Source organism: Lagenorhynchus albirostris, chromosome 19, assembly GCF_949774975.1.
Source record: "Lagenorhynchus albirostris chromosome 19, mLagAlb1.1, whole genome shotgun sequence".
Lineage (NCBI taxonomy): Eukaryota > Metazoa > Chordata > Mammalia > Artiodactyla > Delphinidae > Lagenorhynchus > Lagenorhynchus albirostris.
In genome coordinates this window covers 51,348,045-51,373,806 of record NC_083113.1, presented here as the reverse complement: position 1 = coordinate 51,373,806, position 25,762 = coordinate 51,348,045, and the positions used below count along the sequence as shown (strand labels likewise).

Sequence of the window (25,762 nt, the reverse complement as noted above, 5' to 3'; positions counted from 1 at the left end):
ACTCCTTTTCTTTCCAATCTGCATGCACGATGACACGCAGGGGGCAGAAGTGTCTGAAAGTACGGAGGCAGGATCCCTCCTTACTGAAACTCCGGGACGCTGCCGTTTAGGTGGGTCCATGGTGCTGAGCCCTTGTGCCAATGAGAAAAAGGAGAATTCAATCCCCTGGGAGTCACTGTCCAAATTGCAAAGAAAGCCCCCGATCTCCGGCCAGAGCCACTGGCTTTTGCAAATGGAAACGTGACGCCGGCCCCCGCGTATGCCCTCTGCCTGGTGTCCTCACATAGGCCACTCCTGCCCAGCCTTACAGGAAGCTCGCCCTGAGTGCTCTGAGCTTTTGGAAAGGGAGAGTCAGCCCAGGTGGGAAACAAATGCCTATTATCCACTGTTGTTTCTGCCTCTTTACAGAGAAGAGGCCTCGCTGTATAGATCTCTTCATTTTCATGTGTGCATACAAGGTCACTTTCTCAACCAATCAATAGAACAATCTGAATACACAATTTTCATGTCACAGTGTATTCTGGAATTGAAATACATGGATGGGAACAAGAACAGCAAGGCTTTGAAGACGTGGCAGCCTCGGCAGGCACATCATTTTATATTGTCTTGTCGTTCGTCTCAAACATATCTGAGGATACAACTGAGATCTCTACCTTCATGGAAAGTCAGAAACAAAAAACAAAGTACTCTGAATGATTTAAGATTTGAATTTTGCCTCTTTTCTTACTAAACGATGTCCAAGAGATTTTTCTGAATGTCTCCTAGCAATATTTTCGTTTTTTGGGGTTTTTTTCCACTTTAGTTTCCCCTTCTAGCCAAGTCTGCTCACCTCTTCAAGAGGTCAGACTGGTGAAGGATGAATTCTCCAACTGCTGTGTGTTCTTAGACAAGTCACTTAACTCCTCTGTTTCTCCCTCTATGAAGTGCAATCATAATAACTGCTCTAGCCAACAGGAGTGCCGTGAGGTCCAAAGCCGATCTGTGTATGAAAATTATGTGAACATCTTTAAGTGCTCCAAATGTTTGACTGCATACCATGTCCAGCGTACCTCCATTTTTTTTTCTTTCAATATACAACTGTTTCACTAACACACTCAGGGACACTTTTTATTTTAATGGATGTTTCCCTTTTAAAGTCACCTTTGTTATTGACCCCCTTTAAGAGGATTCGATAGTTATCAGTACATAGGTTTCGAGCCTCTATTTTACTATTAGGGTGTTTTGCACATCGCTTTGAATGTTGTAGCTCAAAGAATAAAAGTTAGATTGAAATATTAAATAATTTGTCTAGGCAGAGACATTTTACCGGAATGCTGACACTTGTTTTCTCAGTATTGAAAAGACCACTATAATAACGAGAGGCAATGTTGAACTAAAAAAAAAAGCTTTGGAAGGAAATAAATTGGACTCATTTCCACATATTAGCTAGCATTTCATTTTTGGAGCTTCACTTGCCTTCTCTGTAAAATGGGCACATTTACAGCAACCTCCAGAACGCCTGAAAGGATTGAGTCCTCGAAGAGACTGGAAACAAGGTTTGTCAGATCCTCAGCAGAGGGTCTGGTTCACGGTAGACCCTCGGTAGATATGAACTGCCATTATGATCGCTCAGATGAACGTGGTATGTACACGTGACTGTTATAGTCGTGATAATAATAAAAACTACACCTGCGTATTTATATGTTCCCCAATATTTTTGGTTCCGCATAAACTAGTCAATTGACATACACAAAACACCAAGGTTAGCTTTCCTCTTTGTCTGCATCCCCTCCAGACCCTAAATTCGCTGCAATAGAAAAAACCCTTAATCTGTTTAGAAGTCGGCAGAATGTTCAAGAACTGAACAAGGATTTCTGGAACCCAGCCTCTACGTGTAACAAACGAGGCTGTACCTAACGAATCCAGGCAACCGGGATTTCACATCCTGGACCTTGCTGTATCTGCCAGCCTCCGTCCCTTGTTTACATACCCTCTGAGGACGCACTTTTCACATTTACTGTGTTTCTTTGGATGGCAACCTATACACCTCTCAATAAATTGTGGTTTGCCTAGGAGCTGACGGGCGCAGAAAGCGAAATTCAATTTGCGCCAATTTATGAGACACACACACGGCAATCCTGGAAACTTTCCTGGGGCTCACTTTAGAAATTAACCCCTTATTTCAATATTCTGCAGACTTAGCACAGGCCGGTGTTTGATGGGGACCGTGGCCCAGGTCAGCCTTTTGGGTCTCTTGCTATTTGCTGCCACAATACACGGGCCCCGCTCAGCACAGACTACGCTGATTTACGAGATTTATGAGAAGAGGAAGTGTTTGCACCTCTTCGTCATTCAGGCCACAGGGTCCCTGGTCTTACTGGGCTCTGTGTGTACTAACTTCCAGACTTCCGTAACCGAGGCGCATGCGAAAGTCAGAGTGTGGGATGCGTGTGTGGGCAGCATTCGGATCTGACTGAAGATGGCTTCATTCATTCCCTCATTCATTCAGTCAACCAGAACGTTTGGCAAAAGCCAAAGGGATACAAAACAGAATGAGACGCAATACCTGGCCTCAAAGAGTGTATATTCCGCCTGTATGTTACGGCAGGAAAAGCGTGAAATTTATGAGTCAGCAGAGCCTGACTGCAGGGCTGCCTCTTCCACTTATGAGCTGTGTGATTCTGGGGAACTTGCCGACGCTCTTACGCCTCAGTGTCATCGTCTGCAAAATGGGTACCATCCTACCCAATTTCACAGAGGATGCATTGAGGAAATGATGCTCGGGAAATTGCTGTGAAAGCTCTAAGCAGTCTTAAACAAGCGTTTAAGACTCTTACACATGTGCCAGCAATACACAGGAGGAAGGAACACAGTGGGCAGTAAAGGAACAAAAGCGAAGCCAATGAAAATCAGACACAGGAGTGGAGAGCCTAGTGGGGTTCTTCTAACTAGGTGGTCCTCGTTGTAAGTTGTGCGTACAGTAACCCGATTTTCTTTCCTCGGAGTAAAGAAGAATGTGGAGGAAGAGGACTAGGTCGCAGGGGAAAGAGGAGGAGATGGCCAGACCACTAAGTGAAAGAGAGAATCACGTCCATGTCGGAGGAAGAGGCGGTGGACTAGAAAGAGTGTGAACTGAGGATTGGTGTGAAAAGAGGAAAAAAAATAGAGAAACTGCTGACCCCAGTCACTTTGTTTTTCTAGATCCCACCAATGCTCAGCTGAAGGCTCCGAGGGTGGGACCCACCACACTGTCCAATGCAGTGATTCTTCAAGGCAAGCTTCTTACTCTCGGGGCAGGGTGGGGGGAATAAAATAAAATCGATGATTTCAAAAGCTACTGCTGTAATGGTTATAAGTGGATGGACTCCGTCTTTGGAGAACTTCTCTAAGGAATACGATCAAGGGAGTTCAAGGCTCCCTCCCTGACATTAACACCTCCGCTCACTCGCTGGCCTCTGTGACCCCACCGTTAAAGATGGACTCCTCTGGGGTGTCCATGCTCCAATCACAACCACTCCAGAAAAGGCGATGACTTTTCTGATGCGGAGGGAAGGGACGGATGCATTTCCCCACACTTCATGCCTCTGCCAACAGCTGAACCAGTGAACCTACCAGGTGCCCATGAGAGCCAGTGGACCGAAGTGGAAGATGGTGGTGATTTTAAAATATGCCAACAAGCTCCTGGAGAGCCCTCCCTCCAATGTGGAGCCAGTTTCCCCTCTCCTTAAGCACAGTCTTTAGTGGCTCTTTTCCAGTGACTAGAATGCAGATGAAGATGTAGTGTCTGACAGTGTGTGATGTCCAAGATGAGTGTCTAAAAGGCATTGGAGGGACTTCCCTGGTGGTCCAGTGGGTAGGACTCTGTGCTCCAAATGCAGGGGGCCCGGGTTCAATCCCTGGTCGGGGAACTAGATCCCGCATGCATGCCGCAACTAAGAGCCCGCATGTCGCAACTAAGAAGCCCGCATGCCACGACTAAGACCAAGCACAGCCTAAATAAATAAATGTTTTTACTTTTATATATATAAAAATTTACATATATATATATATATATACATATATATATAAAGGGTGTTGGAGCTTCATCCTCAAACTCTCTCTGAGATCACCCACTTGGCCAACTGCTGTATTGTGAGGATGCCCAAGCATCACCATGGAGAGGCCCACGCAGTGAAGAACTGAGTCCTCCTGCCCAAAGCCATGTGTGCACGCCATTTTGGATGTGAAACCAACAGCCCATGAAGCCTTGAGAGACCACAGCCCCAGCCAACAGCTTGACTGCAACTTCACGAGAGACCCCCCAGGCAAAGCCAGCTATCTAAGCTACACCCTAATTTCTGACCCACGGAAGCTGTAAGATATTAAATGCTTATTGCTTTAAATCATGAAGTTTTGGGGGTAACTTGTTAGGCAGCAATAGATAACTGCTACAAAGACCTAGGAATGAGTGCATGAATCCAGGAAAGAGAGACAGAAGTAACCCAAACAGCTAACCCTGAAAACAAGATTAGAGGAAGGCCATTCAAGAAACAGAAGTTACATCAGGATCAACTATGTTAGAACCTGCTAAGTGTGATCCTCTCTCCCTACCAGCTCCTGCATCTTCTAGGACATTCTATCCTAGGGCTGGGAATGGAGTGCAACAGATAGGTGCTCATTAAAAGCTTCTGGATGTAATTCTAGTAATTGCTATTTTTGCAAACATTATTATGTCCAGGGATTAAGCTTCAGTCTTTTAAAGATTTTTCTTTTCTGATCCTCTCAATGCTCCTAAAAATGTAGCTAGCATTATGATCACACTTTCAAAGACAAGAGAAAAAATTCAAGAAGAGAAAGTTTAAGGGAGCTGCCCAGGGTCTCATAACCTAATAGTGTGCAGCCCCTCTCCTACCATGGAGGTCACGGATGCTGGCACTGTGCAGCTGGGGACGTGCACCTGGGTTCCCAGGCGGGGTACCAGTGTACTTCAAGCTACAGGATAAACTCAGTGCATCTTCCCAGAGCATCAGTGTTACTCACAGCTAAGCAAATTAAAACTTCATTTTTACATTTATATGAACAGAGATATCTTGAGGGGAATGCAAACTTCCCCTGAAGCTTTTAAGATAAATCGTAGGGGTTCACAGTGGGCTACTTTCGGGGGTGTCCCAGACCCCCAGGAGCGCATGTGCATTCTCTGTTGAAAGCGCCGAGGCACAGCTTGTAGAGCAGGAAATGAAGGCTGGATAGGGGACGTGACCTCCAAAGTCACAGAGCTGGCAATCAGAAAGCTGGGGTTCCCAGCCTCCACCTCCTAGGTGAGTCCCATCTCTCCAAGCCCCTGCAGCAGCCAGGCTGCAGCAGCTGCAAGGTCTGAGGGGCTTGGAGCAAAGCCCTTCCTTCTCACAGTCTTCACTCCCCAAATATCACACCCTGCCCTCCCCTGCGACAAGGACTGTGATTACTGCTGCATCATTAGTGCCCTCAAAGAAAACACGGTTTCCAGATATTCCTAAATGTGTTTGCAATGACCGCAATGGCCCTTTTGATAAATAATTGAAGAAGAGGCGCCTGACCTGGAGGCTGCAGGGGGTAAGGATGGGACTGGAGGAAGAGGCCAGCAAGCTCTGCGAACAGAAAGCGTCATTTACAGTGGCGAGGAGGCAGGGCACTCTCTGACTCCCAGGGGGCCCTGAGCTGCTCAGATGTTCCCTCCAATACAAGCTGATGCCATCCCGTTCGGCCAAATCGACCTCAACAGCCCAGAAGGCACAGCCGCACCTGTCAGCCCCAATCGGCGCTGCGGAAATTTTGTTAGTAAAATAGATGTACTGAGATTCAATTTTTCGATTGTCTGAAGGCTTAATTTAGTGACCTTGGAGAATATCTCCTAGAGGTGAAAGAAGACACTGGGAATCTGCCTGGAGGGGGGGTGGAGTGGGGACAGGGCTTCCCTGGTAATGGGTAATTTGTTTAACTCTCATTTTCAGGCCTCTTCGGGAAGCTGCGAAAATAGTCAGATAGGCACTACCATTTTCTTAATGAAAAAATCAAAAATCAAAAAGGCACAGGGGGTTGGGGAGATATGAGAGAGAGAGAGAGAGAGAGAGAGAGAGAGAGAGAGAGAGAGAGAGAGAGAGAGAGGGAGGGAGGGAGAGGGAGGAAGGGAGAGGGAGAGACTATCAGCCATGCTATGCTACTTTCTTAAGAGCAAGTAGACATTAAGATAATATATATACACATATGCATGGATGTACTTATAAATAGACAGACAGAGATACGTTGACTGGGAAATTTTTAGACATACACGAAAGGAGAGAAAATAATAACCTCATTGAGCTGTCTTATCATCTAGATACAAAAATTACTATGACGTTGACACTGCTTCCGTCCTTCTTCCTTTCTGCCTTCTTCTCCCTCTTTTCTTCACCCCTTCCCTCCTTCTCCTTATTCTTTTGTTATTATAGCTGTTGTCACTGCTGCTCCTCAAGTATTTTAGCATAAGCCCCGTGTCGGATGGTATTTTGAGGACGCTAGGTCACTCTGGTACCCACCAGTGTTACTTATTCACAACCCAATCCAAAGAAAGATGCTCATGGGATGGAGGGGGCTCTGGAAACGGCAGTTCCAATCCTGGCTCCAATCCTCACTTGTTGTGGGACCCTGAGATAGTCTCCACCTCTCTTGAGTCTCGATTTCCTTTGAGTGGAAAGGATCGTGGCTTGTACACCTGTCGGGGTGACTGGATGAAATGATTCTGTGTACTAAAAATGCCAACTACCATATCGGTAAACGAAGGATGTTGCAGTCATCAGCCAATGCAGCCACCCTCGACGGTGCACCCTGGGGGAGACTCAGGATGAGAAAGCACAGGATGCTGGCCCCAGAGAGCTGAGGTGCACATCCAAGGAATGATTTCAGTGAGCCCGGACTCTTGCATCTTCCCATACAGAGAAAAGCGCTAAGTTCCTTAACTCGAGATGTCTGGTTGTCTTTAATTAACAGTCATCTTTTGAAGTTCTGACTCCCTGGTCTTTGTTGCAAAAACTCCTCTATATCCTGGTTCCTCCCTGACCTCTTTGGGACAATGTCTCAGAGCGATCTGAGATGCTGTGTCCTCAGTTTTGTCCGCCGAATAAAACATAACTCTCAACTTTTATGAATTTTCTTTTCAGTCAATTCTAAAATCCTCAGCGTGGACTCTTCTACAGGTTAAGGGAATGGTCATCTGTTCATTTTTGCTGCTTGTGCCCCACACGGATCCAAAGATCCTAGAAAATCCTTTAGACCATGAATGGGCAAACTTTTCCTACATAGAGCTAAACAGGAAACATTTTGGGTGGGCGATGTCCGTTACAACTACTCGACTTTGTTATTGTAGCTTGAGAGTAGACAAAAGGTAGCCGATCAGGCAAGGCTGTGTTCTAATAACAATATGTTTTAAAAAGGGGAGCCAGCTGGATTTGGCCCTCGAGCCACAGTTTGCTGACCCTTTTCTCTAGATGAGCTTTACTCAAGATGTAACCTGTGTACCACTGCGGGGAAAATCCTGTGCTGCTTGTTAAACACACGGATCCCCGGGTCCCATCCTGGATCGACTAGATTTTACAGCAACTTTGAGATGAGGTCTGAGAAACGGCCCCCAAGCAATCCTGAAGCAGGTGAAGTTTGAGAACCCCTGTTCTAGGCTGACGTAGAACCCGTGTACCTTGGTAGGTCTGCCAGACCTGGAAATAAAACCGAGGAGGAGGAAAGTGTGAAATAAAACAGGCTTTCCTAGGGCTAAATTCTGCTCCTTGATTCGTAACTGGCCTGAGCGAGCGTCCAGTGTTCTCGGGATGCTGTCGCTGTAGGTCACTGAGTAGGCGGGCCAGGAGCGAGTCGTTTTGCTCTCCCCTCGGGCTCAGAAGTCAGTGGGCAGACAAACAGAAACAGGAGCCTGGGGCGTGCCGGGACCAGGAACTCAGGGAACGAATCTAAAGGAAGACACATGATCGTGGGATGCTTTGGGGGTCAGAGGAGCAGGGAGAGGGGTGGCCGATGTCAAGAGAGCTGGGAGGATTGCTCAGCAAGACTTAGATCAGCCGGATCTTTCGACTGAACACACACTATGGGACACGTGCTGAGCATCGCTTCGAGCGCATCACAAATATTAACGTGCTTTGCTCCTCATGGAAACACGTGAGGTGGGTGCTATTACGGTCCCCATTTCCAGGATAAGAAAACGGATGCCCAGAAAGGTTGAGTAACGTGCCCAGGGTTACACAGAACAGCGATTTGAACCCCGCAGCTCTGCTGCAGGATACACAGGATGTTGATTCCCACATCATACGTATTTCTCACAAAAGCACTGCTAACGTGAATCAAGGGAGCCCTGATTTAGCCAGGACGAGATCACTGCTCAGAAATTAGACCCCGTCCCCTTCCTCTGTATTGGAATGTCCGGAGGCTCACCCGCCACGCCCTCTTCCCGATGAGCAAGCCTGGCCCTGGTTCCACCAAGTTCCAGGCCCACTCCCAGGCCTTCTCGAAGCCTTGCAGTAGCTGCCCCTCCAGCTGTTGGGGTCAGGGCAGACTCTCATTTGCTAACCCTCTGAGCCTCCTATAAGCCTGGGGTAGCATGGCAAGGGGGAAGAGAACCAAGCGTTTAAATCCCAGCTTTGCAATTCATAGCTCTGTAGCTTTGGAAAATTCCTTAACCTCCAGGGCTCTTGACTGCCTTATCTATGAAATGGGGAGAAGCACATCTACATTTTAGGATTAAAGAGAAGTAGGTGTACGGAACGCACAAAATGCTGCTCAGGGGACAGAGGCAGGATCACCTCTGACACTTGGTTTCAAACCCAGCTCTGAGTTCCAAACTGCTCATTTGTAAAACAGAATTGATAATAGTACCCACTTTAGAAGGTTGGGGGATTAGAGACAATGATGGTAGCAACAATTAATAAAAGATAACTGGCATACAATATGGTATGAGAATTAATAGTGCAGGGTTTGGCATGTAGTATAGATTATACTGTGTTTATTATTAATACGTGTCTAATTACGTTTGGCACATAGTAGGACCTTAATAAATACGATGTAGTGTTATAAATCAAATTACTATATATAATTATACAGTAAGGGTAACTAAAAGTGCCCAGTGTCGTGCTGGGTGTCCTTAGACACCCTACAGATTGCAGACAACGGTTACAATGATGGTGATGATGTCAGAAGTGTTCCATGGCAGGCGCTGCCCTGAATGTCGGTCCTAACCCTCTCCCGCTTCCCTCTCACCCCCAGCCTCCTCCACCCACAGGAATGACTTCCAGTTTTGCAGTCCAGTTCTGACCTCGCCTCTGTATCCAAACTGTCCTCTCTGGAGGCCGCTCTTTTGTTGTCATCATCTTTGCCACTGTGACAGGGAGCACGAGATAGGCCTTGCTGTCCCCAGGCCCCCGGTGGGGCATTCAGATTAGATTAGCCGGTAGCCCTCTTTCCCTACTGTCACTGGCTGCCTCCTGTATTGTTGGCAGGGGTGTCATTAAGGCCTCATGGCCTGAGGAGCTAATAGAGGCACCAGGACTTCCCCGGTTGCCAACGCCTGCAGCACTTTGCACCTAGTGACACCCAGGAGCTAATTCCCCTTGTGACCTGACAACTTCCACTTCAACTCTGTCCCTCAACATGTCAGCCAGCCCAGTGCCCTCACTGAGAGCTAAATCCGCCCAGAGCCCAGGCCTAACAGGGAGGCAGGGATGTGCCTGGCTCCTGTCCTAAAATAACAGCACAGACTGGTGGATGTGGTTTCTACCTGTTCTCTTAGACCTCACTTTTCTGGGTCCTTTCAAGCCCAGGAGTCTTCCCGCTGGAAAATGGAGCCAGAGGAGTGTTGGGGGGAAAAATGTGGATAACAGAGGAGGGTCTTAGAACTTATACACCTTGCCCTGGAGTCACGCAAACCCCAGCTCCACCACTTTCTCAGTGACTTTATGCTGCTGACCTTTACTATCCTCATCTGTAAAATGGGCTTGAACATCACGCCTTCCCTCCAAAGACTGCTCTGATGTAATTGCCAGTGCTCGACCAGTGTCAGCTCTCACTGTTTCAGCAAATCAGCCATTCTGGTCATCATTTATTTAACCTTTCCAACGATGCTGATGTGCTTTGCAGATAAATCTGCTGGAGTCGCACAGAGAGGCAGGCTTGGGTCCTGGAAGGACAGCCTTGGGGTCAAATCTCCCAATGAAGCTATTTATCATGAGCTCTCCGGCTCCCCTGCCACCATCTGTAACATGGGGGAAAGCACCTGAACCTGGATGGCTAGGCGTAACGATGGAAGCGACATACCTAAAAAACTTAGCTCAGTGTCTGGAGCATCGTGAGTGCTTGACGATTCCACTTAAAGAGAAAAAAAGACCGGGGCAGAGACAGAAATAGCAAAGGCAAGGAATCCATTGAGAAGTGGGTAGTCTTGTATACTTCACACCAGCGTGCTCTTGGCTGTCCTTAAATGCACACATTTGCAGGAATATATGCACACATTTATGTAAACTCCCTGACACCAGGGGCTAGGGCTGTTTTACCAAACATGGTCTATTATGCCCCCGGGGAGGCCCTTCTCCCACCTTTGTACAAAGAGAGGAGTATCTCTGGAATGATGTATGTGATCATGTGGACAGGTGACCCTCCTTCTGCGGCACCCCGGGACGTGGGTCACCATGCCTAACACGGCTTCCCTTAACCCACGGCTAAGGGAGGCGATGGTGGCTTCCCTTACATCTTTCTACGTTAGGAAGCACTTGCCTCCCGTTTCAACGTGGAACGGCGGGATGGCATGGGATTCCGCACTTCCTCATTCACAATGGCCACCGCGCTCCAATCATGTGATTATCAGCCCCTCCCCACCTCAACCCCCCACTGCCCAGCTGGCCCGGCTGCAGAATGCAAAAGCCTGCAGCATCATTAAGGCCCTTCTACACAGCGCCGACCAAGGGCCGACCCTGCAACCATTTCCACCATTAGATTTGAATGACCCTGGCAGCAGGGCTGAAAGGCCGGAGTATTAATTCACAGAGAACCACAAGCCCAATTTAAGATTTAATTTGAGATAACAAAGAGCTACTGAAAGTGTATTCAAACTTCTAAGCGTGCAAGAAAAGGCCTTTCCCTGTTTTCGGAGTTGAATATGAATCCAATCTCTCTTTAACAGAATTTATTCACAAATGTACAAACAACGGGCAAGCTTCCTTTTCTTTTTTTCCAGTTCCTTTTGCTTAATCGAGCTCCCTTATGATGTTTCCTTTTGGTACCCCCCCCTTTTTTTTCTTCTCCCTTCCTAATTTACAAATGGGTGCCCTTGAGGGATTACTTTTCAATTTGATTACATCCTTGAAGAGAAAACAGGTTTCTTTAGGTATCTCCCCCAACATTCTGGTTCCCTTGGATCCCAACTTAAATATGCTAAGTATCTGTTCAACAGTGATGCTGTCCTATAAAAAGTTTCGGCCCTGCAGTGGAACTCTGAGAGGCAGAGCAACAGAAGAATGAAAAACACTATGCCACCCATTTGGAAATCTGCTTCTAGGTTCTGGTGTATGTCTAGACTCTGAAGAGTTTATCTCTAAAATATTTACAATTCTAGGCGGAGATGGGAATTGGTATGGTTTGGACTCAGAAGCCTGAATCTTAGATGGTATTTACTGAGCATCTATGTTGCGTTTGGCACTGTTCTGGGTACTTTGCATTTTCTCAAAGATTCAGTCAAGCTTTAGAAATAGACCTGAGTTGGAGTCCTACCTTCCCCCAGGCCTCTTTTCTTTGTCTGTGAAAAGCCACATACCTCGGTGCTTCCCAAAGGCAACTTTAAAAGCTATAAACATATAAACACACGGGTGCAAGAATACCGCTGGGCACCTGAGCCTGTGACACTGTTGGAAATGAATAACCCTGCCTTGCAGACATTCTGGTCACTGTTAAGATGAGACAAGGGGCAAAGGCAAGGACCACAGCATTTCACAATCCTGCTGCTGGTTTGCTTTCTTTGTCTTCGGGTTTTCAAAAGGAGAAGCCACAGGCCGGCGGCGGGTGGAGGGAGGGTGCACGGAAGGCCAGGCACGGCTGGTGTGGCTGGTTTCCAGCTCAACCTCAACTGTGACTAGCTGTGTGACCTGGGGCAAGTCGGCCTGCACTTCTGCGCCTCAGTTTCCTTGTTCTATTCTTCTGCTCATCAGATACAGAGGAAGCTCACCATGAGGGATGCGTGGGTAGAGGTTTAAACCACAATTCCTGACTCGTAAAAGATGCATAGGAAAAAAGGCTGAGAGGAGTGACCCACACACCTGTAAGGCAAGGACGTGAGTTGAACAGTGTTCCCCCAAATTCACGTTCATTCCGAACCTCGGAATGCGACTTTATTTGGAAACAGGGTCTTTGTGGACGGAGTTAAGACAAAGATCGAGATGAGATTATACTGCATTAAGGTCGGTCCTAAGTCCAGTGACTTGGTGTTCTTATAAGAGACTGAAAAGGACACACAGGGACACAGAGATGAAGGTCATGCAAGGATTGAGGCAAAGACTGGAGTGACGCGTCCACAAGCCAAGGGTTGCCGGCAACCACCAGAAGCTGGGAGAGAGGCATGGAACAGGTCCTCAGAGTCTCCAGAGAAAAAGACCAACCCTGCCACTACCTTGATTTTGCATCTCTGGCCTCCTGAACCGTGAGACAGTAAATTCCTGTTGTTTAGGCCGCCTCGCTTGTGGTAACTTGCGATGGCAGCCCGAGGAAACTCACAGAGGTGGTATGGTTTGTACTGATTTTATAACACGAGGCGCTTCCCTGGGCAAAGGCCCGGTGTTGTTATTTCCACTGAAATTCTCGGCATATCTTGGGGTGGAGGGTGGAGGATGTACAGTAATCCTGCCCCACGGATCCCAAGAGAAACTGTCTAGATTTTCTTGGCAGTCGATGGTCCACTTCACTAGTAGCAGTGGGGCTTCGAATTTTCTGAGTAGAATTTCTCAGATTGACAGTATGGAACATTTTTTTTTAAGGGTGGAAAAGTGATTTAGGAGTAACAAGGTGTCCCCAGACAATACCCTTGGGTCTTATGTGACTCCATCATTATCTCCTGCATACCGACAGGCCACTTTCACTGGTCTGGGGCGGGCAGAGCTGGAGGTGTCCAGAGCTTTGGGTCACGGGTGGGAAAGAAGATTCCGGCACTGCACACTCAGCTTTTTGGCATTAAGACTATAGGCCGTCATTACGGCTCCTGTTCGATTTCAGCACTCAGGCTTAACCGGCTGGAGGCCTCCCTTATGCTTCCTTCCAGCGAGAACTGGATCTCTGTGCATCTGAGAGCCTACAAGGGTGCCAGGTCCACAACAGGTGCTCATAACGGTCACAGGAACGATAAAGGTTACAGTAGAATATAAATCAGAAGGAAAAGGCCTGACCTGCGTTGTCTTCTTTCTGCCACACTGACACCTTATCACCCCCATTTTGCTGATGTTGCCACCAAACCGAGAGCAACACATAAATAAATAAATCACCAGCCTAGCTAAGAAGCTGCAGACCCAGGGTCGAGTTCAAGTCTCACGGATTTATAAGCCTGAACCCTGAATCATCATCACAGATGCCTCCAAGTTTTCGCTTAAGGATGAAAAAAGGCAGGGGATTTGTGGCCCTCGGGCATGTTGGGGTCCCCAAAGACCTTTAGTGACATAAATAAATGGTGGCTAACTGGACCTCTCATGACAACGACTTGCCTGCTGAGCTTGGTCCGTTTCACCCGGGGAACCAGACAAGGCCGAGAAGGTGTAAGAGAAGCCAGTGGAGCCGGCAGATGCCCGCCCACTGGGTGGGGCTGCAGAGAGTGACGCCTGTTACAGAATGCTTTTCACTTAATTTTCACAAGAGCCCTCACTCCTAGAGCGGAGCACTCCGAGACGTAGAGAGATTCGTGAGCGACTTGCCCAGAAACATTCCATGAAGGCACCAGACGCCAGCCCAGGCTTCCTGACTCGGCTCTTAACCCACACACGTAACCTCCACTGTACACGCCCTCTCTGCGTGCTGATGCGTTTCTGCCAGTCTTCTCACTTAGACTTCAACAACCTTTGGAATTAAGTATGACTAGCTCCATTTTAGAGAAGAAGAAACGAAGGCCCCCCCTCACTTAATGAGTTCACTGGAAAGCTAGTGATAACGCCGAAACCCAGGACTGCCTGCTTCCAGGGCTTTCTACGTACTTCAAGGCTTGGACCAACCAGGGCTTCAGACCAGCTCACAACAACCATAGTCCACAGAGGAGGGTTTTAAGCGCTGGGGGAGGCGATGGTGTGGGAGGGTAGGGGTGGGGCAGGAGTTGGATGTACCCAGGCTGGAAAGGAGGTGATGGCTGGGGTGTGGCCCAGATCTCCCTTCCAGGAAGGCCTGTGGCCTTCAGGCGTCAAGCCCTTCAGGAGTGCCTGAAATGCAGAGAGGCACGTCCTTCCTAGGGCAAGGTCACATCCTTCCTGGGGCAGTCTACACAATGACTAGTCAAGGCACGGGGATAAAGGCCTGGCCACACCAGCCCAAGGGGTGTTGACGCCCATGGGCCCTCTCAGTTCCAGAGCCCTCCACGAGGCTGGCTGGGCCGCTTGTCTGGCTGCATCTCAGCCCAACTTCTCCCTCTGCTCCTGCCAGCTTCATTCCATAGGTGCTGACCCCAAGCAAAGTTCTGCAAGCCGTCAGTGATGAGAACAGGCTGGAACCTGGGGAGTTCCTGGGAGTTTTAGGAGGAAGCCGGGAGAAGACGGAGCCCATCTGAGCAGGGCCCGTTTACCCGCACACCGACGACTCATCGCCGACGCCCACAAGTGCAGGACTTAACAGGGGCTGCACCTGAACTTCTTTGTTGACATAATTAGTGCTGGCTCCAGGCAAGAGGTTTTGTAGCCAACTTGGCCTGGGTATGTGAGTCTTGATTGGCAAATTTGCAGCAAAGTTCAGCCAAGTTCTATATCTATTTTGTAGTGCACCTCACGCGCATCTAAAGAAGCCGACTCTTCCGATAGATTTTCAGTTTTATGGTTGTTGGGAGCGGAAGATATTAGCTCTTTTTTTTTTTTTTTTGGTACGCGGGCCTCTCACTGTTCTGGCCTCTCCCGTTGCATAGCACAGGCTCCGGACACGCAGGCTCAGCGGCCATGGCTCACGGGCCCAGCCGCTCCGTGGCATGTGGGATCTTCCCGGACCGGGGCACGAACCCGTGTCCCCTGCATCGGCAGGCGGACTCTCAACCACTGCGCCACCAGGGAAGCCCAGATATTAGCTCTTGAAGTGGACAAATGCTTCTGGCAGGCCAGGCTGCGCTTGGAGGAGGAGAAATGCCCGCAGTCCCCTCTGAAAATTAATGTAATAAGATGCATTAATCAAAACTCTTTCAAGTCTCCACACTTGGCCTGGGCTTAAGAGGCAATACTTTGAAATTGCACTTGGCTAAGCTTCCCTATTCTTCGCAAATCAGAATAGAAAAGAAAATAATAAAAGAAAAGAAACAGGGACTTCCCTGGTGGCGCAGTGGTTAAGAATCCGCCTGCCAGTGCAGGGGACGCGGGTTCAAGCCCCAGTCCGGGAAGATCCCACATGCCGCAGAGCAACTAAGCCCGTGTGCCACAACTACTGATGCCCGTGTGCTTAAAGCCTGTGCTCCGCAGCAAGAGAAGCCACCGCAATGAGAAGCCCGCGCACCGCAACGAAGAGCAGCCCCCGCTCGCCGCAACCAGAGAAAGCCCACGCGCGGCAACGAAGACCCAACGCAGCCAAAAATAAATAAATAAAATAAATAAATTAAAAAAAAAGAGAAAGAAACAGAGCTAATGTTTAAGAAAAACTGGCAATGGGAAAACGGTTTAAGCAACTTTTAATTCCTTAGCTCCACTAGGGGCTACAGAGGGCTCTGGACGATTTGCCCTCTGCATTTCCACAAAGTTACTGCAGGCTGGCATCAGAAACTGTTGGTCAGACCCCAAGCCGGCTCAGGATTGGTCTGGACCAATGTCTTGGGCCCAGGTTATTTACTTGTCAGTTTCTGGCTGACAATAACTTATTTCAGGACTTGCAATGGCATCTTGGCTATGTGATGCCTTAAGGATGAAAAAAGGATGAAAAATCATCACCAGGTGATGAGAAATTCTGGAAGCTAAAATAGATGACACAGATGAGAGCACTGGCACTGCATGACTTTTGTCTTAAACGTTACCTTCTGAGGAACCCAAAAAACATTGAGCCGCAGAATCAGAGCCAATACCAATTTCTTCCCGGTGGCTGTATGTTTTTCGGTGACACTCTACAATTTTAAAGTGACATAACAGTGCCCTGAACGTTGTACTGCAATTTGGTTGTGCTTTTAATGGGACACAGCTACATCTGTATTTACTATTATAACTCAATACCCAAGAGATGAATATTTTTAGAGACAAAGGGCCAGGCTTTTGTGGAAACATTTTTTTCCCTTTTGTATCAAAAAAGAAAAATGTGGAAAAAGAACGAGGCTCCTTCTTGTCTGGTAGACTTTAGTAATTGGCAGGATTTTGAGTAAGCTCTTTCAAGAGCCCTCCATTTCTATTTTCACATTAAACACACTTGCAATATCTATTAAAAGCCCAAATACTGAAGCACACACCAGGACTACCAATGAACTTACATCTGGAGTCCTCGATATATCAAGAGAGATGAAGTGAGCGTTCATATCATACAGTTTGATTTCTTTGGGAACTCAGAGTCGGGAGAGAAGAGCGTGCCTCTTTCTCTTGCCTCCTGGACCTGGCCGCTGTCCCCCATTTTACAACGATTCTATATCCAAGGTTTTTAGCAGAAGGGGTCAAGTTCAGAATTTGACTAAAACAACAAATACTGGATTCTGCCTTCATCTCAGGGAGTATTTCCATTAAAGCCTGAGGGATTCCACAGGGGAAAGGCAGGACACACGCGTGGATATTTCCGCCCTGTTCTGGCTGGGACCCCATGGCCTTACAGGTCGAAGATGATTGAACAACGCCCTAGGAAGGACAGGCGAGGTCACCCGGGGACTTGGGAACATCTGGGAGAGAGCAGGGCAAGTGAGTGGGTTGGGGAGAGAGTCCCTGGACCCCGAAGAGATCTTCAAAGTCACTCTCAAGGTTACATTTAGGTGCAGACAAAGCCAGATGTGAGCGTGGACTTGTAGGCAGCCATGCAGCAGAATGAGGCTCATTTAAACACAGGCAGCGAGGTGGGCATGCAGTTGCCCTTGGCCTCAGACCGACAGTTGCACATCTAGCTCCTTAGCTCCTTTCCAGATTTCTTTAAAAGAACAGGAAGGACAGAGAGGATGGAGGCCCAGGGGGAGAAAAAGGAGTCATAGCTCAGCGGAAGTCCTCTCTCAGAGTCTCTCCCACCCCCATAGATGGGCATTTTGGATGAAAGTTTATACACTGGGCAAAGACAGGTCACGGGCTGAGATCTCCAACCATATCCATTGGTCAGGGTCCTGCAAGGACACAGACGCACACTCAAAATGGTAAGTTGAGGGGCGTTCAGTAAAGGCGCTCTTTGCAAAGGTAGGTGCAGGGTCTCAGCAACTGGTGAGGTCTCATGCAGTGTCCTGGGTTTAGTAAGAGCTGCCCACCCTTGCAAGCCGAACTGGAGGGAACCTTCTATGGAGGGAGGTGGCCCACACATGCCCTGCAGGGAGTAAGCCTGGGGTCTGAGCAGCCTCGTCTTGCTCTGTCTGAATTCCTGTTGGTGCACATCACTGCGAAATCTGACCTGAGGATGAGGGCAAGAGAGGCCACTGAGCTCAGCCTCCCCAGACACTGTGGCAGGGTAGGAGGGATCTGGAGAGGACGAAGATAACCAGGGCATAAGCCAGACGCTGGAGGGCCTTTGCGGGTCTCAAGGGCCCTGCTGCAAGGGCAAATGAGAGGTCAAGTTCGAGGACATTGCCCACGTTTCCCCAGATTCAACCAGGAAACCTTGGCTGTGATGTTTTATATACTAACAAGCCAAATCAGGTGTTATATGAAGGCAGAACTTTTTCCCCCAAAATATCTGATTTTGGAAACCTCTAGCCTAGATGTCTTCTCTGGTTTCTTGCACGTTTGCAGTGCACGATTCCATAGAAAGAACAGGACATAACCTAGAGTGTGTATCTCAGAATCACACATGTTAGCAAAGAGCACTGATGCTTTTTATCCGAACCATGGCTGCAAACCCTTTTGTTTGGTACATACATGGAAAAGCCAACATTCTGAAGTAGAGCCTTATTTAAAATTTTTTTTCAAGAGAGGCCACTACATCTTTGGGACATAGGAGATCTGAGGAAGAGAGAAAAAATATTAACTAATTTTTTGAACATAGCTCTTTTGAATTAAAATGGAACACAAATATTTGGTTCAAGACTTTTAGGAAAAGAGAGAGAGTGCAACAGAAGGATAAAAAAGGTGAAAAGAGGAACGGGAAATCAAACGCCACGAAGACGAAAACTTATTGCCTGAAAGACACGCAAAATGGAGGCACGTATTGGCTGAAATTTCCAGGAAAAAGGGCTGGAATGGCTTCTCAGTCACTGACTCCTCTGGCCGGCGGGGAGGGCCCAGCCGAGCTCAATGACCTCCCATGAAGGCGCTTGCATGGGCACAGGAATCTAAAGCCTGTGTGCCAGGGCCGTGTTATTCAGGGCAGATATTCAGTGAAGAGGACAAAAGGAAAGCAAGGGGGCTGTAAAGGCTCCTGCAGGCTGGAAGGAGCAGACGAGCCTCGAGCCTCGGGAAGGTGAGACGGGGGGCCTCCAGCTTTTCTAATCTAGATAAATGACTTGCTCGGCGGAGCAGCTACAAACTTGCCAAACGTGCTGACCGCCTGAAATGAGCAAAGCTGGTGACTAAGGGAGGAAGAAAAATATAAAACGAGCTGAGTCTGAAGGAGCCTCACTCATCCGGGTCCGACTGTATGACAAGTGAAATTAACAGAGGGGCGGCAAAGAGAAAGCAACAAGTATTAGGGAGTAGAAAACACACTCGGAAGGAACGTGACTGGTCTCCAAGGAGGCTTTTGTGGTTGTGGATGAGACCTTGGGATCACGACAGACACACGCACTTGCACACGCGCTTGCACACGCACAAACCCACCCCCGCCCCATTCCCACACCCACGCACACAGCACAGCTGAGCACGGCAGAGCTGCGGGGGCATAATTATATCTCTTTTCACCAGGACAAAATAAGTGTCCCCAGAAATGAGAACAGATTATCCTGGACTCTGGCAAAACTCAGTTTGAGTATCACACTCCGTTCTGGTCATCACCTTATAAAAATGTTATTAATCTAACACTTGAAAGGTATGAGGAAAAGCACAGAGGCCGATTCTCAGATTTAAAAGTCTGAGCGTCCTTAAAAGGGCTGGTTATGTATAGCTTAGGAGGGAAGAAAAAAGGAAGGGGAGGGGAGGGGAGGGGAGGGGAAAGCATTTAGGACCTGAAATATTTGTGGCGTACATGAATCTATGACGGCAAAATAGCAAAAATCAGAATCGATATTAAAGGTAAATTTGAGTAGCTGAATATCTTTTTCCAAAAAAACTTAAGTATCAACTAATCATTTAGAATAAAAGATGTGTATACAAACAGCAACCAAAACAAAACAATACAAAAACAAAAAACCCTAACAAAAAACTCACTAGCATCTCAGTATTTTCCTGCAACATGATGGAAATAATAGACTAGCATACATTTACCCATTGGGATAGATTCCCTAATTGTGTTTCTCTCCAAGATTCATGACAATATTCTTCTATTTGATTTTGTTTTTCCATTTTTTACAACAAATTCAACACTGAGTCAAAATCTTTTTAAAAAATAGATGTCTTTAAGAAAAACCATATGGAATGGTGGTATGTTCCCCTATCTTATGATTATGATACACTATACATGAAGGCTTTGCTTCATTCCGAGACTTGTCAGCGAGTACTGACTCTGGATTAGTCGGTGCCTGTGGACAAGGATCCATCCTTCAATCCTTCCTTCCTTCCTTCCTTCCTTCCTTCCTTCCTCCCGCCCTCCCGCCCTCCCTTCCTTCCTTCCTTTCTACATATATTTTCAAGAAGTTGATTGAGATTACAAGAAAACACAAAACCTGCCATTCTGAATCCATGTCAGTTTAGGGGTCGCATAGCCCGGTAGTACCAAGAGATGCGGCTGGGTGTTGATGTCCTCTGTAATGTTCACCCTCCACAGTGAAATGTTACTCAAATATCCCCTGACCCCTTTGGCTGTCACGTGGCCTCTTTGGAAGACTGGCAGACGCATTTGCAAGTCAAAGCACCCAGTTCCATGCTACATTACCAAGCATCAACACCTACTGCATGTTGGGCCCTGTGCTGGCTGGCAGCCTGGGGTTCAAAGAGGATGAGACTCAGTTCCCTTCCTGAGGACCTGATTGTCTACCTGGGGAAATAATGATGAGGGCGACAATGATGGTTTGACGCTATCATTTATTCGGTCAGTACTGCAGGCCAGCACTATTCTTTGAAAGGCCCGTGCATTCCTCACAGCAAGGTAAGTCTTATTATCCTCATGAGTCAGAGGAAAAGATGTAAGCTTACAAAGCTTAAGTACCTTGACTGAATGTTTTCGGATTGATGTTTGTGTCCTCCCCAAATTCATATACTGAAAGTCTAACCTCCAAATGTGATGGTACTTGGACGTGGGGCCTTAGACAGGTAATGAGGTCTAGAGGAGGTCATGAGGGTGGGGCCCCCACAGTGCGATTAGCACCCTTATAGGAAGAGGTGGACAGACCAGAGTTCTTTGTCTCCACCATGTGATGAAATAGAGAGAAGGCGGCCATTTGCAAGCCAGAAAGAGAGCCCTCACCAGGAGATGAATCTCTTGGTACATTGATCTTGGACTTCCAGCCTCCGGAACTGCGAGAAGTTCATGGCTGCTGTTTTAAGCTGCCCAGCCTACGGTGTTTTGTTACAGAAGCCTGAGCTAAGACACCAAGATGACACTTAGGAAGCACAGAGTCAAGAGTCAAACCCAGCTGGCTTGACTCCACCCCATTATATAATGCTGAGATAGCAGAGTATGTGTTCTCAGAGCAGAAACTATGCTGATACCTGGATTGAGTAGCTTTACTCATTGGCTGTGACATCATCCACTCCGAATGGTTGGTGCTCACCAGTTCAACTGTTAAAAAACCGACTATCTCCCCTTTTGGGAGGCCCTTGGTAAAGAGAGATGCCTCTAGCTCAGCCTTGGATGGTGAACAGGCAAAGATACCTAGGTAAGAGGCAGGTCAGCCAGCGAGCAACCCTGAGCACGCTGGACAAAGGGAGCAGCCTGCGAAAAGACATGGAGGGGAGAAAAGAGCATGAGGTAACCACAATCCATCCTGACCAACTGCAGGTCCAGCTGGCATGTGGGGTCAGAGGGTGGAGGAGGCAAGAAGGTGAGGTTCAAGAGACAGAAGCTTTGTGGATGAAGCTGAAGGCTCTGAACAATAATTTGTGTCTCGTCCAAATCGTATTAGATATTCAATACAGCTACACACTACGCAGAGTTTCCACTGACATCAGTCAACATTTATTAAGCACGCTAGAAGGCACCACAGAAATTACGAAACTGTGCAAGCGGTTTGCCATCCAACTTAAGGAGAGGTAACTGCAAAACCAAGAAAAATTGAGAGAGATGGATACGTGTTGATCTTAGGATATCTGAAAACCTTGAAAAGTCTCAGAGACATGTGAAGGGCATATGAATCAAATTCAACTGATCTTCTCTTGGAAGAGAACAGAGGGCACATGGATGCCAAGTGGGAACAACTTTTAGGAACCTGCTCTTTCCATGCACATCCTCTACTCCCAGCACACACCCTCATAAATCATGTCCTCAAAACATGCTAATTAGAATGTGGCCAGTGCTTCCTGTTGGGAGGCAACCTGAGAGCTTAGCTGGAGAAACAAACCGAAGAATCCTGAAATTAATGAGTGCTTCGCATCTTCCAAAGGGATCTGAAGCTTTACTGCTTTAAAAGTTCATTAAAAATTTTTAAAAAATAGAAATGAAGGAAGGAAGGGACGGAGGGAGGGAGGGAGGGAGGGAGGGGAGGGAAGAAAAAGTAGCAGATGTAGTGAACGTACACAATGACAGATTCCAAATGGCATTCTAGTACATGAATGTACTAGTAAATATAACTCCCCAAAGTGGGAAATCCAACCCAGGGAGCCTAGGAATCACAGAGTGGATAGACGATCACGAATCAATCAGCAACTGCAGAGTCCTTTAAAAATACATACTCTGTACGAACGTGCGTGTGTAGGTCTGTGCACGTAGGTATGTCCCAACTCAGAGTGTCAAAGAACACTCATTTTCCCAGATTGCGAGTTACCAAAGTCCCTTCGTTGGTTGTTCACGTGCAATCCTCTGTAATTCAGAAGACGGAAGAAGCCAAATCCTCACACTAGCACACTGTTTGCCTGTCCGTTTCTTTACAAACCTCTGAAATACAGTGCAAGTTACTGAAAACCAGGGAGCCCCTCCACAGGTCCTGAGTTCAACAAATGTGCTCCTGGCATCACAAGTCCGCACTCTGCCTGTGACGTTTTCTAAGTGTCTGAATGCATAGTCCACGGGGCATTACTGTCTCTTCTGGCATTATGACAAAATGACGGAGCACTTGTCTTTTTGGATCTTGGGCTGTCATTTATCTTTTTCTATGGAGTTTTTTCTCTCCTGCATAAGATGATTTGTCTCTGAAAAGAAAGTCTTAATCTAGTTATTCCTCAGAGGAGAGCAAATATAGTTTTACATCCATCCCCACCTTCCTCCACACTTGATATTATGCCCCACTTCAGTTGGGATTAGGCAGGCTTTCCAATTAGAACCGAACGTCCTGTCCGGCAGGCAAGAGTCACTCGGAAGCAACAGCTGAAGGTAAAATTCTCCACTGCTGCAGAATTTGTCAAGGCAATTATGGCGGCCGTGAGTGACGCTTTAACCAGCTGTTGACGATTAATGCATTTTGCCAATAAGTACGCCTCCAAGAGTGCCCGGTGATGCAAGGGGTTCCCCTAATACTTTGAGGGGATGTTTTCTATACTGACAAGTTGATGGCTCATTATGAACTGCCAGGGTGCTGCCATTCTCAAATGTGGAGAACAATCGCGGCTACTTGTGGGCACACAAATGCACTAGCTTACCATCTGTGGTTGGGTGTGTTGACCCTGATATGTCTTAGGTGGGCTGCTATTTGACACACCTAGGGGGACACTGCACATCAGCTGGGAATAAAGCTGTGCTCCGATAGGAACTTCCTGAGTATCTCAGCATAGTGTTGACAACTCAAGGCACTAGGCACCCAAAGCTCTGAAGGAAAGTAACAAAGGACCTGCTGAGAAAACTGTATGAGGGCTCCCCTTCTTAATACCCAACTCAGTGGTTAAAGGCTCCAGAAATCTGCATAAGGGCAGAGGGACTACTTGGAAGCAAAGGAAATGAGACCTCAACTCTTTCCCTCTAGAAGAACCACAGCTTCTCTGGTACCATGACATTTGCTGGATGAACAGGATACCAAGGGTCCCTGAGAGAGAATGCGTCCTGATGGGAATGAGGGTGGTGGGCTGCTGATCCGGGGGAGGGGGCAAGTTGAAGTCCATATGTGACTGAACTACCGCACATGGGAACAGTGACCCAGGAGTTGACATGAGCTCCTGCATAGGGCGCCTGCATGCATGGGGCACGACGTCAACGGCCTCTTCCTTCTCACTTTCCCAACAAAGTTCTAAGAAACTGTCCTCACAGCTGCGGGGCAAAGGAAGTCAAGGCAACCTGTTAGCTGACCCATGTGTTCCCTTTCTAGAAGGCATGTGGAAGCTGGAGAGCCCTCTGATACTGGATTAAATACCTGGGATTCTTGCAAAACTGATGGGAGGAAGGAAAGAAACAGAAGCACCAAAATGCGAAGGGAAGGTAGGAAGGGGTAGTGGCAGGGGCAGCAGGGTAGTTAGGGTGGAGGGACGCGCTTCAGTTATCAATGTGAAAATTAAGAATAGATTTTTACCTCATTTGTACCTGCTGGGGAAGCTAATCATACCAACTACAATAAAAACGTTTTCATTCAAAAGATGCTTTTTTTTTCCTTCCCAGAGTACTACGGTGGATTTGTTCAGCTTTCCACTGGCTTTGCTTTTGTTTCTATTTTCCCTCCAAAATACCTGACTTGTAAAAACATTCTGCTCAGACAGCCGCTGCAAGTAAAGGACACACGGTCTAAAGCAAGCCGTGCCGGAGAAGCATGTGTATATTTTCTCCTCTGACTTGAGACTGCCTCTGAGAAGGGCACAGGGGGAAATGGGAAGAGATCGCTCCTTCTGTGCATGGGCCACCAGGTATCCCTGGTGGTCCACGGCGTCCGTAGCTCATCAGGCACAGTTAGTGCGAAGCCTGCGACCCACGGGGCCATAAAACTCCCTGTAAGAGTTCATGAGGTCCTGAGAGTTCTCCTAGGTACATTTAGATCAAGTGCATGACACGTCCCTGTAATGGTGGCACTGGCTAACAGCCTAACAGAACTTAGATGGCTCCAGCAAGGCACACAGTTACATCACGCATGTTCCAACGAGGGGCTATCACTGAGGCTGACGGGCAGACACAGAACAGCAATTTAGGCAGGGAGTCAAGACCACACACGAGGGCACTGGGAAGAGCAGGCACGTCGAGCCTCAGTGTACTCATCTTTGAAGTAGGGACATCATTAGTGACCGCTTAGGTCTGCCGTGAGGATTACACGGGACAGATGCTAGGCTCCGTGCAGGAAATGAGAGGCGGTGGCTTGTCTTCCTGTTGGAGCTTACGTTTAAATCAATGATGCACTGATGAAGAAATCTCTGCTTCCCACATCCGTGGATAGACTTCGGTCTCCCTCCCCTGTTGGCTGCTGACTTTTCTCACATGAGAAAAGGACATGATGTCCTTTTAGGACATCAGACATTCACAGACGCCCACACTTTTAGTAACCAATGACTAAATACGTAACGATCAAATTCTGCTATCAATTCAATAATGCTTTAAAATGAGTTTCTGTTTTACACATCACGATAGCTTTTCCCCACATCTGAAAACTATTTGCACCTACATGCAAGACCTGTTATTTATTCCGTCTAGAATACAATACTCGCAGCATCTACAGATTGGAAGAAACCTTATGGTAACCCCTGGGTACCAAGGGAATCCACAGTCCAGAGGGGGGAATCATTGCTCTCAGGGAGGACCGGAGGTCTGGGGTCCTTGTGAGTGTCTAAGGAGGAGGAGATTTAGAGAGGCTGGCAGAGGGGATGATCCTGAGGCTGAATTCCATGGGTGCTAAAAAAAAAAAAAAAAAAAAGCAGAGGGGAGTTGCTGTAGGGAGTTCAAGTTGGATGGGCCCCGGCTCTAGAAAATTCTCCAAATGGAAGAAGGGGATGCCTTTTGATGACACGCAGGATTCTGGGAGAAGATGGGGTGTCTGAGCTGGCTGACTTTAATTCAGGAGTGAACATGGGAAGGGAAAAAGGGAGAACCAACCCCTAGAGCAGTGCTCCAATGAAACTTTTTGCAGCGATGGAAATGTTCTGTTTCTATCTGTGCCATACCCAATAAGGTAGCCACGCTGAGCACTGGAAACGTGGCCCGTGCAATTCATGGAGTGACTTTTAAAATCTGTACATAATTTAATTCATTTTAATAACTACAGGTGGCTGGTGGCTACCACCGCTCTAAAGTTTGTTCGGGCCTGTTTGAAGAGATCCTGATTACATAA

The 25,762-nt window shown here is 47.6% G+C and overlaps 1 protein-coding gene and 1 non-coding gene across 3 annotated transcripts in view; one reads left to right on the top strand and one right to left on the bottom strand.

Annotated features, from left to right (window-relative positions):
* Window positions 1–25,762, bottom strand: part of WWOX (WW domain containing oxidoreductase) — a 977,376-nt gene that overhangs the window by 352,787 nt on the left and 598,827 nt on the right. The gene's annotated exons all lie outside the window — the stretch shown is intronic.
* Window positions 3,815–3,887, top strand: TRNAW-CCA (transfer RNA tryptophan (anticodon CCA)). The gene has a single exon. It is a non-coding gene; the product is annotated as a tRNA-Trp (tRNA).